At 47.5% G+C, this 14687-nt stretch overlaps 1 protein-coding gene across 6 annotated transcripts in view; it reads left to right on the forward strand.

Annotated features, from left to right (window-relative positions):
* The first annotated feature begins 9394 nt into the window (after positions 1 to 9394).
* Positions 9395 to 14687, forward strand: part of PAFAH2 (platelet activating factor acetylhydrolase 2) — a 45983-nt gene continuing 40690 nt past the window's right edge. For 2 of the 6 annotated variants that reach the window (XM_082366836.1, XM_082366837.1), the window contains exon 1: positions 9401 to 9616. The gene's annotated coding sequence lies outside the window, so the exon portion shown is untranslated. Of the gene's footprint in view, positions 9617 to 14687 lie in introns of all 6 variants that reach the window. The other 4 variants (XM_082366838.1, XM_082366834.1, XM_082366835.1 and 1 more) reach the window with 4 other exon arrangements.

The raw sequence follows: 14687 nt of genomic DNA on the forward strand, positions 1-14687 counted from the left end.
AGAACTAAGATGCTAACTTGTAGAAAACAGATAAGATACAAAGGATTTTTGTCCAATAGTGATACAAGTGATTTCTGACCAGTAGAGATCACCCGGAAGATTATAGTCATGCACTATAGGGCACTTGCCAGTTGGGAATCTGACTAGCAGTCTTATTTCAGCCTTCTCTGTGCTTTGCTGACTGTTATCAATGAGTCCTCTGAACCAGCTTTGTCATCCTGAGAGTTTCCTCATGAATGAGTGAAATACAACTTTGACAGGTGCTCACTACGCATTTGTAGAATAATTTTTTTTTTTTTTAATATTTAGAAGACTAAGAGTTGACAGCTCACTGAGCCTCATTTTCCTCTTCTGTAAAATGAGGAATTCGAGGGAGAGGCTTACAGATTTGCTGACCACATGCCAGACACTGCTGAGCTCTTTATTTATTTATTTTTGGCTGCGTTGGGTCTTTGTTGCTGCGCAGGGGCTTTCTCTAGGTGCAGCGAGCGGGGGCTACTCTTCATTGCGGTGCACAGGCTTCTCATTGCGGTAGCTTCTCTTGTTGCAGAGCGTGGCTCTAGGTGCGCGGGCTTCAGTAGTTGTGGTGCGTGGGCTCAGTCGTTGTGGTGCATGGGCTTAGTTGCTCTGTGGCATGTGGGATCTTCCCGGACTAGGGATCGAACCCGTGTCCCCTGCGTTGGCAGGTGGATTCTTAACCACTGTGCCACCAGGGAAGTCCCTGTTGAGCTCTTTATATCCATGATTTCATTTAAGCCTCACAGCAAAACTGCCAGGGCAGCTGTTCACCCCGTTTCACAGGTGAGGTTAATGAGGTTCAGAGAGGTGGAGTGATTCCTCCAAGCCTTCACAGCCAGTGAATAACAGAACCTGGATTTGAACCAGTGCATCACAGGTTGGAGAGGCATGTAATTCCTGCTTCACAGCTTTATTGTGGGGCTCCTTGAATGAGACAACACATGGGAAAGTGCTTGGCAAACTCTACAGGTATGCACACATGTGAATAATTATAGTCAGCCCTAGGCTGTCTTCTAACCAGCCACACCTAGACGTGGCCCAGGGTCTGGGCTCCCCTCCCCTGGGAGGCAGGCCTCTGCTTCCTCAGGGTGGGTTTCTGTTATCCGGAGAAAGCCAGAGGAGACTGAGGTGAGCAGGCATCTCTGGTCCAGCCCCTCACAAACAGGACACCTGCTGGAAACCACAGGCTGAGCTCTCAGCTCTGGCTGTTCCTTTGGGGCCTGTATTCCTGGGGCAAGGGTCCAGGGTAGGGGCTAGGGGACAGCAGATTTGGACAGGCCAAGTAAAGTCGATTTCTAACCCTAGTTCTGAAGTCATTCTGTGCCATCCTCCTGAATATTTCACCTGAATTAGACCCTCTCTGAAGGCTCCAGAAGCCATGCCCAGTCTCCCCTAGTTTCTGGAGCCTCCCAGAGCTGCCCATACCTGGACACATCCACCTCAGCCCTGGGTGCCAAGTGGTTAATCATTGGGGCCAGCTTGGCAAATGTTTACCTAGCAGGCAGGCTGCTTGGAACCCCAGGTAACTGACAGCCTGCTTTCCAAAGCCAAGGCAGGAAGATTTATTCTCCTCTCCTTCCTCCCCAGGGGTGCTGCTTGGCAGGGTAAACAGCTTTCAGTTGGCTCTTTGAGGAGATGCTCAGCAGAGGGGTGGGAGCTGGGGGCAGGGATCAGGCCCAGAGGTGGGCCCCGAGGAGGAGTTGAAGGGGACTCAGTCCCATTTTTCTGGAGACTGGGCCCCACCTCGGGAGCCTGGCTTAGACTGACATTCCATAATACGTGATAATTATTGCTGTAATTGATGGAGCCCCTGACATACATCGCCTCATTTAATTCTTACAAGCACCAGAAGAGTGAGGGGCTCTTATCTCTGCTTCCAGACTAGGGAAGGGGGATGCAGAGGTGAAATCACTTGTCTAGGGCCACCCAGCTAGCGAGTGATAGAGCTGGGACCAAACTGCACTGTGTTTGACATCAGATCTGCTGGGCTTTCTACTTTCCCTCAAGGAAGAAAAGGCTATCAATTTGTTGAAGACCTACTATGTGCCAGGCACTATGTTGGACACTTTACTTCGATCTCTAATCCAGAAGTATTTCCTAGAATCCCTTTACTATGCCATTAACATCAAAAGAGTGAGATAGTACAGTTCATAACTGGGGAAGGAAACACAGGCATGAACCCCAGAAATAAAAGCAGGATGGGCTTCGATTGCCTCTTTTTTTCTTATTTTTTTATAAATTTATTTCTTTATCTATCATTTGGCTGCGTTGCGTCTTTGTTGCTGCGCGCGCGGGCTTTCGCTAGTTGCAGCAAGTGGGGGGCTACTCTTCGTTGCGGTGCACGGGCTTCTCATTGCAGTGGCTTCTCTTATTGCGGAGCACAGGCTCTAGGCACGCGGGCTCAGTAGTTGCGGCGCACGGGCTTAGTTGCTCCACGGCATGTGGAGTCTTCCCGGACCAGGGCTCAAACCCATGTCCCCTGCATTGGCAGGCAGATTCTTAACGACTGTGCCACCAGGGAAGTCCCGATTGCCTCTTGTGACCCAAAGGCATCCTCATTGGATGTCTATCAGGTCCTGCAGCCCCGCCTCCATACAGACCCTGATGTTAGCGGGCTCCCACCTCCCCTGCACCCTCCAAAGTCCAGGCCACCATCATTTTGCACCTGGGTCATTGCATTGGCCTCTGGTCTCTGCTTTCCTCTTGTCTCACTAAAACACTGTCTCCTCACAGCAGCCAGAGGATTTGTTAAAATGTAAACCCCATCTCCCCTTGGCTGTAACTCTGTATTAGCCATGTCTTTTTAGTTTCTGTGTTTTTATGTTTGGCACCAGGGCCTTGCTGACCCTGGAGGGACTGCCCCTCCCAGGGTAGCCAATTCCTATAGATAGTAAACAACTCACCCTTGAGCTTGCCTTTCAAATGCAAACTACCCAATCCAGAGCCTATACCCCATCACCTCCTCTACTGGGCTCTCACACTCAGGGCCACTACTCCCCTGACCTATGCATCCCAGGGTCAGGTACCAGGCAACTGGAGACAGCCTCATGCCCAGAGCCCACTGAAATCATTCATCCAGCCAATTCTAAGACTGCTTGCGGCCTCACCCACTCCTCCCATGGAAACCACAATCAAGACCCTTGCCTGTGTTTTCCCCTCCCTCCCTCTGCCTCCTGACCAACCCTGGTGCTTCCCCATGTGCCCCCCACCCCGCCCCACCCCAGTGGCATGGTATGCCTCCTCCTCTTGGGTTCTGTGAGTATAATGAACTGTCTTTCCAATGGCAGTTGTCTCCTGGTCTGTTGGCCTTACTGTACCTAAATAATAATAAAACCTATATTTTGAAACAAACTCCCCCAGTGGCTTCCATCACACAAGAACAAAATCCAGGCTTCTTTCCACAGCTTAGAAGGGCCTCCATGATCTGGGCCCTGCCTGCCCTCAAGACATTGTCTCCTGCCCCACTCTCCAGCCACTGTGCTCCAGACTCAGCAAAGCCATTTCCACCTTAGGACCTTTCACCTGGCTGTCCCCTCTGCCTGGAACGTTCTCCTCTCAGAGCTCATCATGGGTAGCTCCTTATCGACATGCAGGGCTCAGTTTACATGTCACCTCCTCGGGGAGGCCTTCTCTGAGCACTCACCATCAAGGATAGTGATAGCTAGCACTTCTTGGGTGTTTTCCATGTGCCAGGCACCATTTTATGTCCTTTTCATGTATTCACTCTTTGAATCCTCACAACCACTCTATAAGGTAGGTATTATTATTATTTCCATTTTGCAAGTGAGGAAGCTGAGGCTCAGAGAGTTCAGGGACATGACCAAAGTCTCACAGCTAACAGGCAGGAGAGCTGGGATTCAAATCCAGCAGCCCATTTCCAGAGCCTACACTCTGAACCACTGCACCTTACCTCCTGGTGCAGAGTAAGTTTACAATAACTATGATTATTACTATTGTTTTGAACAGAGGCCAGGTTTTACCCACCTGTGTTCTTTAATCAAATTTGAATTCCTTTAGGCGAGCCAATCACTGTCCAGTTTGCCACAGTCCCTCCCACTCCCTACTGTATTACACCAATTTACCTGACTTGCTTGGACCCTGAAGGCATTCATGTTTGCAGCTTCTGCTCTGGGTGCCTCTTATTCGCTCATTCTTTTAACCAACACCCACTGTGGCAGGTGCTGTGCTAGGCCCACAGAGATGAATTAGATGGCATCCATGCCCTCAAGGAACCATGGTCCTGTTCAGAGGAGACGGGCACACAGGTCGCTTCACTGCACTGTTATGTGTGCTGTTACGGGGATGCCAGTGAGTGTTAGGGAAGCACAGGGGGATTCAGCCAGGAAGGATTTCCCAGAGAAAGTGACATCTCTGCTGGGTTTGAAAGATTGGACAGAGAGCAGACCAGAAAGACGTAGTACAAGCAAAATGGAAAAAGCACAAACAAATGCATGGAGATGGCTGAGTACATGCCTGTCTAGGGACGAGCTTGTCACTTTGGATGAGAAGGAGTGAATCTGCCAGGCTGAAGGAAGTTGGTCCAGACCTTGAAGGTCTTCTGCACTTTTGGAAGGACTGCAGCTGTCGTTGTGGAGCCTGACAGCAGTCCGAGGAGGATTTTAAGCAGGGACTGACATGGCATTGTTGATAAGGGTTCCACCCCACCCCCATTTTCCCCAACCTGCCTTGAGAACTTGGTACCCACCTAGCCAGCTCGTGTTCTGCAGGCTGGTGGGCCTTTACCAGGCATTTGATGGGCTTGTTGATAACAAGACTGAGGGCCTGGAAGAGAAGATTAAGAGTGGGAATTCAGGCCTCCCTTGGCCTCTTGGTGTCCCTGAACTGGCCTAGCCTCCGAGAATCATTTTTGATGAGAGATTCTGAGAAGCAGGCCATTGCCAAGCCCAAGTAAACTCCCAAAGCCATGGAAGGAGCCAGAAAGTAGAAAGAGTAATGCCTTTACCAGTTTTCCCCTCCCAGGGGCGGGTGGGCAGGATGTCCAGCCTCTTTGTTTGTAGGAAGTCCCCTCAACCTGGCCTCCTTCCTCTGGGCTCCATAGTCTCTGCTCCTCCCAGCTGAGGCTCTGGTGACTACCTCGGGGTCAGGGGGGCATCCCTCAGCTGTTCATTTAGGCCCCTCTCTGAGAGGGGAAATGCTGGAACAACTCTAGAGACCCCGATTCCTATCCTTTCTCTCCAGCCAAGGGTTAAGGCAGTAGAATAGGTAGATCTGCATTTTGGTCCTGGATTTTAAATTTTTATTTATTTTTCAGCCGTGCTGCGTGGCTTGTGGGATCCTAGCTCCCCAGCCAGGGATTGAACCTATGCCCCCTGCAGTGGAAGCGTGGAGTCCTAACCACTGGACTGCCAGGGAATTCCCTTTGTCCTGGCTTTGCCAGTTTTTAACTATAAAACTTGGCTAAGTCTCCTGGCCTCTGTGAATCTGTTTCCTGACCTGCAAATCAGGAATGGTACTACTGATGTCTCAGAATCTCTGCGTCAACTGAACGAGATAGGGTTTGCCAAGCACTTGGCACAAACATGATTCTTACCAGTGCTGGACACTAGCAGCTGGAGTTCATCAGGTGGAGGGTGGCAGGGATGGAGTGTCTTGGACATTGGATGGACCACAATGGATTCAACACACGTTTCGGCAGAGGAGACAGCACTTGCAAAGGCATAGAGGGTGACAGGGTGTGGCACAATTCGAGAATGTTATGTCCCCAAGCACTTTTCTGTGCTTGGAGCAAGGGGGTGGCTTGAGTTCCCCCAAAAGCAGACCCTGAGACTTGGGTGCTCATAGTCTATTTGGGAGGTGATTTCAAGAAGCAGAAGTTAGAGCATGGAGAAAGTGACGCAGGGAGGGGAGAAATAATATGGGGAGTATTAATGTGTAGCTTGCTGCTGTGAGCAGCTGGGTTCAGCTCCCCATGGAAACTCAAGAGACAGTGTGAAATGCACCTCAGAATCATCCTATCTAAGGATGGGGAGTCATCAACTTCCATGATGGCCGAAGGTTGCCCTTGGGGTGGGTAGCACGTGCCTCTCCCTTCCTGGTTCATAGATGCCTAAGACAGCCCTCGGGCAAGGAAGCAGACACAAGCGGGACTTTGAGTGCAGGGGCTCTCAGCTGCTGGAAACCACCACACCGGGGGCTCAGAGAACGGTTGAGGGGCTATGAGGCTGGTATCCACATTGTCTGCTACTACCTCTTTGAGCCTCTGTTTTCTTGTCTGAAAAACAGAAAGAATATGACATACTTCCCAGGAGGACTAAATGAGGGAAAGGATTTGAAAGTTCCTAATGACATGTCCAATACATAGTAGATAATCAAGAAATGGTAGGTATGGTTGGGCTCAGCTCAGACGCCAGCTCCTCAGAGAATGCTTCCCCGACCATCCTACTGAGAGTAGCTCACTCCTTTTATTCTCCATCAAAGCATCTTATTTCCTTTAGAGCACTTAATGGTATGCAATTATCTTGGTTATATGCTTGCTTATTATCTGTCTCCCCTCAATAGAATGAAAGCACCATGTGAGTATGGAATTACTCTCTCTATTCACTGCTTGATTTCTAGTGCTTATTATTGTTATTATAGTAACAATAATAGAGTAGGACAGTTATTGTTCTTGATCTTTATTAAGCATATACACTCTACCTGCTAAATGTTAAAAGAGGATTCACCCAGACTCCAACTGGGTCCCAATGAGATGATAGGAAACAAAAAACAGTGGCTCCCTCTGGGGGGTGAGTGATTGAAAACAGAGAAGAGACATGAGACAAACTTTTGGGAGCACTGGAAATGTTCTACATTTCAAACTAGGTGATGGCTATATCAAATTTTTTTTTTTTTAAAAGGTTGAGCTGGACAGTTAGTATTAGTGCACTTCACACACTTTGTTGTATGCATATTATAGTTTGATTTTTAAAAGTGTTGTCCACTAACTTCAGCATGTAGTGGGGAGAAGAGGAAATCCAAAGCTGGTCACTCATATGCCAACTTAAAGTAACTTAGCAACAAGGTAAAGGCTGGAGTGGGATGGTAGCCAACCAGAAGAGATCCTTGAACTGTTGGAGGATGGGATCTATAATGAAAGCCTGGAAAATCAACCACTTGCTGAAAACTTAAAGCGTTTGGGTTGTTTATCCCCAAAAAGACTAGATTGGAATGAAATGCAATTGAACTCAAGTATTTTATTTTGCAACAGGAGTCTGGGCCCAAGGTAGATCTTCCTAACAGTGACAAAGGAGGTAAAGGAGGCTGTGACATTCCTGTCCCTGGGAAGTTTAAAACTTAGCTGGCCAGCAAACGTCCCCAGTATGGCCTAGTCTGGGAGTAGGAGACAGAGAAACAAACTCCAGCTGTCCCTCTCAGGACCAGGGACTCTAGTTAGTCCTGGGTATTCTGGGCCAGCTGCAGAGCACTGATTAATTAGCCAGAGAGAACCATCTCTGATCTGCACTAAGCTTTTATTGTTCTGCCATCACCATCACCAACCACAGCTTTAATTAAATCCGGGGCTTGATTACCACACGCGGTGCTGCCATCACTCTTTCCTGATGACTTTATCTTGGTTCCTGGAAGGATGGTGGTGGTGACAGTGTGTCAAGAGGAGAGGAGACTCTAAAGAAGCCTGAAGCATGGAATCTGGATACTGGTGATTTGAGGGTATGTGAGTTGGTGGGTGGAGCGATCAGCTGTAGGACTCAGCATCTGACCTCAAAGAACTCACAATTTATTGCAGAGTTAAGACCTCTCACCTAGGAGATGGGACAGAGTGGTGTGACATAAGCCCCCAAACGAAAGGTGCACACAAACATCCCAGCAACTGAGATGGGGCAGAGGTCCTTTGGGACTGGAGGGAAAGCAGGGAAGCTTCATGGAGAGGGAGGATCTAGAGGAATTTTAAAGGAAGAGCAGGATTAGATAGGCCATCAGGCAGGGAAGAGTGGAGAGAAGAGCATGAATAAAAGTGTGGAGGTAGCAATGAGAACCTGCTACATCTTGAGACTGGCGAGGAGGTGACCGTAGCTGGGGGCGGGGCAGGGCCGAAAAAAGGCGATTCCTGTCAGAGGACACCAGGAGCAACACTTCAGAGTACTTGGTGGTGATGGGTGGGGGGGTGCAGTTTGGGGAGGACCTTGAATGCCAAGCTGAGAAGTTGGGACCTCATTCAGCAGGTAGTAGGAAGCCTTTGTAAGTTTCTGAGATGCCTGGATGATCCAATTTTCTCATGGAAGTTTACAAGACTCCTGAGGATGTGGTCCTGCCTCCCTCCTCAGGTGTGCCTCTCTATCCCATCCCTCACACTCTGTGCTCCAGCCAGAGTGTAGAACATTCTTCATACTCCCCGTACTCCTGGCTAAGTCCTATTCCTTCGTTCTCAATTTTTTTTTCTTTTTTAATTATTTATTTATGTATTTATTTATGGCTGTGTTGGGTCTTTGTTTCTGTGCGAGGGCTTTCTCTAGTTGTGGCAAGCAGGGGCCACTCTTCACCGCGGTGTGCGGGCCTCTCACTATCGCGGCCTCTCTTGTGGAGCACAGGCTCCGGACGCGCAGGCTCAGTAGTTGTGGCTCACGGGCCCAGTTACTCCACGGCATGTGGGATCTTCCCGGTCCAGGGCTTGAACCCGTGTCCCCTGCATTGGCAGGCAGATTCTCAACCACTGCGCCACCAGGGAAGCCCCCAGTTCTCAATTTTAACATTTCTCTAAGATCTCCAAGAAGCCTTGAAGACACCGTCCCATTTCTCCCAAGCCTGGGCAGGTGCTGCCTTTCAAGAAGGCTCCTATAACCCCTTGCGTCTTCCCCATTAGAGCTCGTATCACCGTGTAATTCTTCATTTGTCGGAATCCTCCGCTGGATTGTGAATTCTTTCGAGGCTAGCGACAGTAACTTGTTCACCAGTGTGTCCCTAAAAATCAGCATAGTGTCAGCAAACTGAGAATGGATGGAAGGGCTGGGGCCGGAGGGGCGGGGAGGAATCTCTCAGGTTCCTCTCAGTTCTTGGCCATGAGTTTCTGAAGAAGGACAATGGAATACCACAAGTGTCAACAGGTAAGGTTGGTGGGAAATGCGCCCTTAATTTGAATGATCAGTCTTATACTCTCACTGGAAGCACAAGGTGGAGAACACAAAACAAGCTCAGACCTCCTCCTCATGTCCCTGAGAATAAAGCGAAGCCCAGGCTATCTCCAGGCACGCCCAGGAATTATTTGAGGAACGGTGAGGCGGAGGGTTACTAACCGGAACTATAAGCAGTAACCCTCCGCTCGGGCTTTGTAATCGTGGTGGCGGCTCCTCGACCACCAGGGGGAGGAATCGCACCGCATTCAGGGCCTTGGGCGGTTTCACACCAAGACGAGGGGCCGTGTAGAACTCTGGGAATTGTAGTCCTGGGGGGCGGGTCGTAATGTGCCATCTTGCGCGGTGCACCTCGGAAGTTATAGTTCCGGACAGAGAGGCGGGAAATGCTTTTAAGCGCTAATTTCGAGTTCTGGAAACTACAACTACCAAAGGGCCATTGGCTCCTGGGCAGTTTCCCGTTTCCTTCGAGTTGACCATTTGGGTTGCTTCTGAGAGGTCAACTTGACTGGGTAAGTTTGATTGGAGAAAGCTTCTATTCTGGACTGAGGGGTCTGCAGACTTGCTCGCATTCCAGCCCGGTTTGAGGGGGCTTCTCGTCTCAATCCCAGACTAATCCACATTAGTCTTTTATCTTTTCTGTTTCCTACTGAGACACCTCCAATATCCGCCCTCACCCTTTATTCTCCCACTATCATCTTGCGCTTTCACTTCCGGCGCCCCTGGAATCCCACGGTGAGCTCTCTCGTTCGGAGCCCACAGCCCCACCCCGAGCCCACGGCATCACCTCTCTGAAACGTGGCCTTCTTTGTGCTCCACACTTTTTATGTGCTTCACTCTTACCCTCAGTTTCCTGGTTTTCATACTAGTGAAAGAAGGGTCACCATTCCTTCTTCACAATCCACGGAAGTGCCCAGGACTGGAAGTCAGCAGACCTGTGTTTTATTCCAGCTCTGCAGCTCTCTCGCTCTGTGACCCTGGGCAGATCATACAGCCTCTCTGGGACTCACTCTCTTCAGCGATTGTTGAGTTGGCCAAAAAGTTCGTTCGGATTTTTACGAAAGATGGTACGGAAAACCTGAACGAACTTTTTGGCCAACCTATAATACGAAATGGAGATGACAGTTGCTCTCTCCGTCTTAGCTCTAGGCAGTGTTGTGGAGCCAATAAGCTAATACGTGTGAAAGTGCTTTATAAACTGTAAAGCCTCCACAAGCGAGAGATTATTTTTACTATAATTATTAATGCTCTGAAAAACTCTTGGCTCCTTTTATAGCTCTGTCCCCTTGTTGCTCAAACTTGCCCCTTGAGCACTTGGTGTCTCCATTCTCTGAGAGCAGGATGTTAGTTCCTCACTTCCCCAGAGACCACAGACTAATGAGCTTTAAGACTCCAGAGAGCTTTGTCTGGAAGGAAACCCCAGAGAAGTGCTTGTCTTGGACTCTGTCCTGAAATAGCCAGTGATGAAAAGTCCACACAGCTGGCAGAAGGGTGGTCCCTGAACACTGGAAACGGGGCCCCAGCAGGAGATGGACAGCTGCAGTGTAAGCCCTATCCGTTCCCTCTGGGCTCTTCTGGGCCTGTTTAGTAGACGCTGGTTTTGGGAGTGGTGTCTCAGACTCGAAAAGGCCAGGAGGAAAGAAACCATTTTGTCAAAGGGTTTAATCCAGAAAACCACAAAAATCCTGGAAAAAAAAAAAAAAGCTTACCTGGGTATGAGGAAAGAGAGCCATAGCATTGTTAATTAATTCCTAGCATTTTATGAGCACTTAAAATGTACCAGGCCCTAGGCAATATCACTTTTCTTATTAATTTTCACTTATGAAGTGTCCTCATTTTACTTATAGGGAACTTAGGCTGAGAGAGGTCATGTAGTTTGTTATGGTTTTAGTGCCTTCTATATGTCAGGTGCTTTACATACATTCATTTAATCCTCATCAGCAACTTCATGAGTGATTTATTATTACTATCATGTGGAGAAGTTATCAGAGGCTTAGAATTGAAGGACCTTGCTCAAGGTCACACAGCCAATTAAGTGATGGAAGTGGAGTTCAGACTGTCACCAAAGCCTTTTTTCCCCCACTATACCATATAGCCTAATTTTTAGATCAAAAAGACAGAGATTAAAGAATTGAGAGGGTTTAAATCAAAGCCAAATAAAGGAAGCATTTTTGGGGTCCCTACTATGTGGAGAAAGCATGAGGATAGATGGTTTGGACTCCAAAGAAATGTAAAACACTGCCTCCCTCTGTAGCATATCTGAAGAGATAAGGCATACATGTGTAAAAAATTAAATAGCATTCATTGGATAAACTGACTATTGAGACCAGTTATGTGCAGGGCACTGCATTAAGCCTAGTAACTGGCAGAAACATGCTTCTAGGTGGCCATGGGGATTAAACCAAGTGGTATCACAGTCATTATCATTTCATTAATATGAAAATGGTGGACTGGAATACCATATACACTCAGTAAATATTTGCTGCATGCACACGTCTGAATAAAAGAAAAATCCTGGGTACCATCTGGACCAGAGGTTCTTGAACCTTGGGGATCAGAAAGCTTGGGAAGCTTTATAAACTAATTGACCTCTGGCAATGGGGGCCCTAAAACCTATATTTTTGAAAAGTTTTCCAGTTGATTGTGATAAGAGATTCAGGAACTTCTGATCTAGATTCTACTTGGACCACTTATTGGAGGCAAGTTACTGATTGAAAACTGCTAGAATACGTAATAATTAAAGAGCTGTCCTGAGGCAGCCTGTGATTGGTTATCAGGTGAGGGAGGCAGAGAGTACTCAGAGTTGAGAGGAGGGAAGGTTGGAAGGACTTGGAAAGCTTCACAGAGGACCAGAGATTTCACTGGGCTTTGATGGTTGGGACAGGTTTGGATGGGTAGAGAGGCCTTTAGGCAGGCACCACCGCGAATTGTTTAGATAAGGTGAGCCAAAGAAGGTAGAGACACCTGGGCTGATTTCCTTGGAGAATTCCATGGCATTTATTAGAAATGACTCTGGATGCTCGGTGTGGATGTTTCTTAGGCAAAATTTGCAAGTCAGATTGGATTTTCCCATCTTCCCATTCTACTTGTGCATCAGTCAGTATGAGCCCAGGGAATGCAGATTCATTTTCATGTTAGCCTCACTCTGGTCAATTAGCTTCTTTAGTTTTTATTTATTTCCAAATTTAATTTAGTTGATGACCTTCCCAGAAACTTTCCAGGACTGCCAGAGAGTTCTGCTCCCCTTCTGTTTGGTTGTTCTCAAGTGCCCTCATCCCGATTCCTATCTCACGTAGTGTTCTCTGTTCGGGTTAAGACCAACATCTCTTCCTATAAGAAGTTACTATCATTCTGGTCACCGAGTCTTGAAACCTGACTCGTCTTTGGCTCTTCCCTCTCCCATAACTCCCCAGATCCACTTAGTTGCCAGATCCTATTGTTTCTACTTTTCACACAATCAACAAATATTTCCTGGATACTTCCTAAGAGCCAGGTACTACACTAGGTGCTTTAAATGCATTATTTCATTTTATCTGCATAGCAACCTTATGAGGATGGGTAGCATTCCCATTGTACAGATGGGGAATCAGGCTTAGAGAGATCAGGTAACTTGCCCAAGGTAAGAAAGCTAGGCAGCGAAGGAGCTGGGCCTCAAACTTGGGTCTTTCAGACTTTATATCTCCCATGTGCACGACCTCATTTCCAGAGTAGATTCCAACGCCTTAGCCTAGCACTTGAGGGACTGCTACCCTCCAAATCTGGTCACATCCTCCTTTCTCACCTTGCATCCATCACGAACTTCTCGAGGTTTCTCAAGTGTGCTTTCTCACCTCTGTGCCTTTGCTCACACATTCTTCTACTCGAAAGTCAATCTTCCCATCTTCCCCTGCCCTCCACTTCCAAGCTAAAGGAGCTCTCTTTCTTCTTGGAACTCCCACAGTATTTTGTCTGACCCACTTTTATGGCAGTGAGAACTTGCCGCTGCTTCATTGTCATGTGGGTGCCATGTCCTGTGCCCCCTCCCCACCCGCCGTGGGTCCTCTGTACGTTTGCCCTCAAGGGGAAAAGGTCAGGATCTGAGACTAAGCAGCACATGTTCAGCTTCCTTTTGGCTGAATAGTCCACTGACTGCATCAGGGGCTTCTTTTTAAAATGAATTAGGTTTATTTTTAAATTTGCTTCAGAGAAACAAAATGAAGAAGTCTGTAGTAGAAAGAATATCACTTATTATCTTCCAAAGTTAAATAGAATGGCATTAGTATTATTGGTTGTCTGGGGTTTTCCATTAGATCAGACAATTGGAAGTTGGCAATGAGGAGATCTATGTGTAATAATAGTTCTGGTGACCTTGAGCAGCTCACTTAACCTCTTGAGCAGCTCTCATAACCTCTTAACCTTGATTTCTTCATCAGTAAAGCTCATTTATATACTGGGCTGAGGGGGGTGGTGGTGCAGAGGATAATTGTGAGGAGAAATGATCTCTAAGTTCTCTTCTTGCCCAGGCATGCTTTGACCTGAACTTTCTGATCCATCCCAGAGCATCTTAAAGAAAGCAGAATAATGTAATGACTGAAAATGTGGCTCAGGACTCAGTGTTTCTGTTTAGGTGCTTTTGGTTCAAGCAATAGAATCTAAACCCAGTTGGTTTAAATAAAAAAGGGGATTTATTGGTTCTTGTAACTAGAAGGTCTAGGACTGGGTCAGGTTTCAGGTACAATCTAATCCAGAGATTCTTAAAGTCTTCACAAATATGACTGTATTTCTCTATGATCCTCTCAGCTCTGCCATCCTCCACAAGTAGCTTCATCCAAAAGGTAGCAGAGTGGCTGCAACAGTTCAAGGCTTCATATCCGCACATCACTCTAGCTCAAAACAAGAAAGAACTTTTCCACCCTCAACCATCAAACCAAAGTCCTGGGCTTTACTCTGGTTGGACCAACTTATGTCATGAGCCCACTCTTCATCCGGATACTGACGGGGATACCAAGGGATGATTGGCCCAACTCTAGAAGTTAGTGAGGTATCAGCCCCACCCAAATCACAAGGCTTCTGTGTAGGAGGGCAGGATAGAGTGGATATCAAGAAGTTTGATCACATTCTCCACTGTCACAGCCACACTGCCCATGATCAAATTCTGGCTCTGCTAGCTGTATGTTCTTGGGTAAATTACCTAACTTTATTAAGCATCAGTTTCCTTATCTGTAAGATGAGATAACAATACATATCCCAGAGGATTGTTCTAAGGATTTAATTAAATAATATATGTACGTAAAGCACTTGGTGTAGTTCCTGGCACAGAGTAAGCGTGATGCTGCTGAGATGATGTGATTGAAGAGGGACGGAGAGCAGTGGCATTAACCCCAATTTAAGAAGCAGCCAAGTTACGGAATGTTTTCTAGTCAGAGCATGCACACCTGCCATGTTGAAGGCTCCTGTTTGATCTCCTGCCCACATTATACTCTTCCGTATTTCTGCCCCTTTCTGCTCTTACATTATGTCCTTTCTAGAAATGCTTTCCTTCTTCTCCCCTGCCTCTAAAATCTTCCTCATATTTCAAGGCCCAGCATAAGTGCCTTTATAGTT

Source organism: Balaenoptera borealis (assembly GCF_965194805.1).
Source record: "Balaenoptera borealis genome assembly, chromosome: 1".
NCBI classification, from domain to species: domain Eukaryota; kingdom Metazoa; phylum Chordata; class Mammalia; order Artiodactyla; family Balaenopteridae; genus Balaenoptera; species Balaenoptera borealis.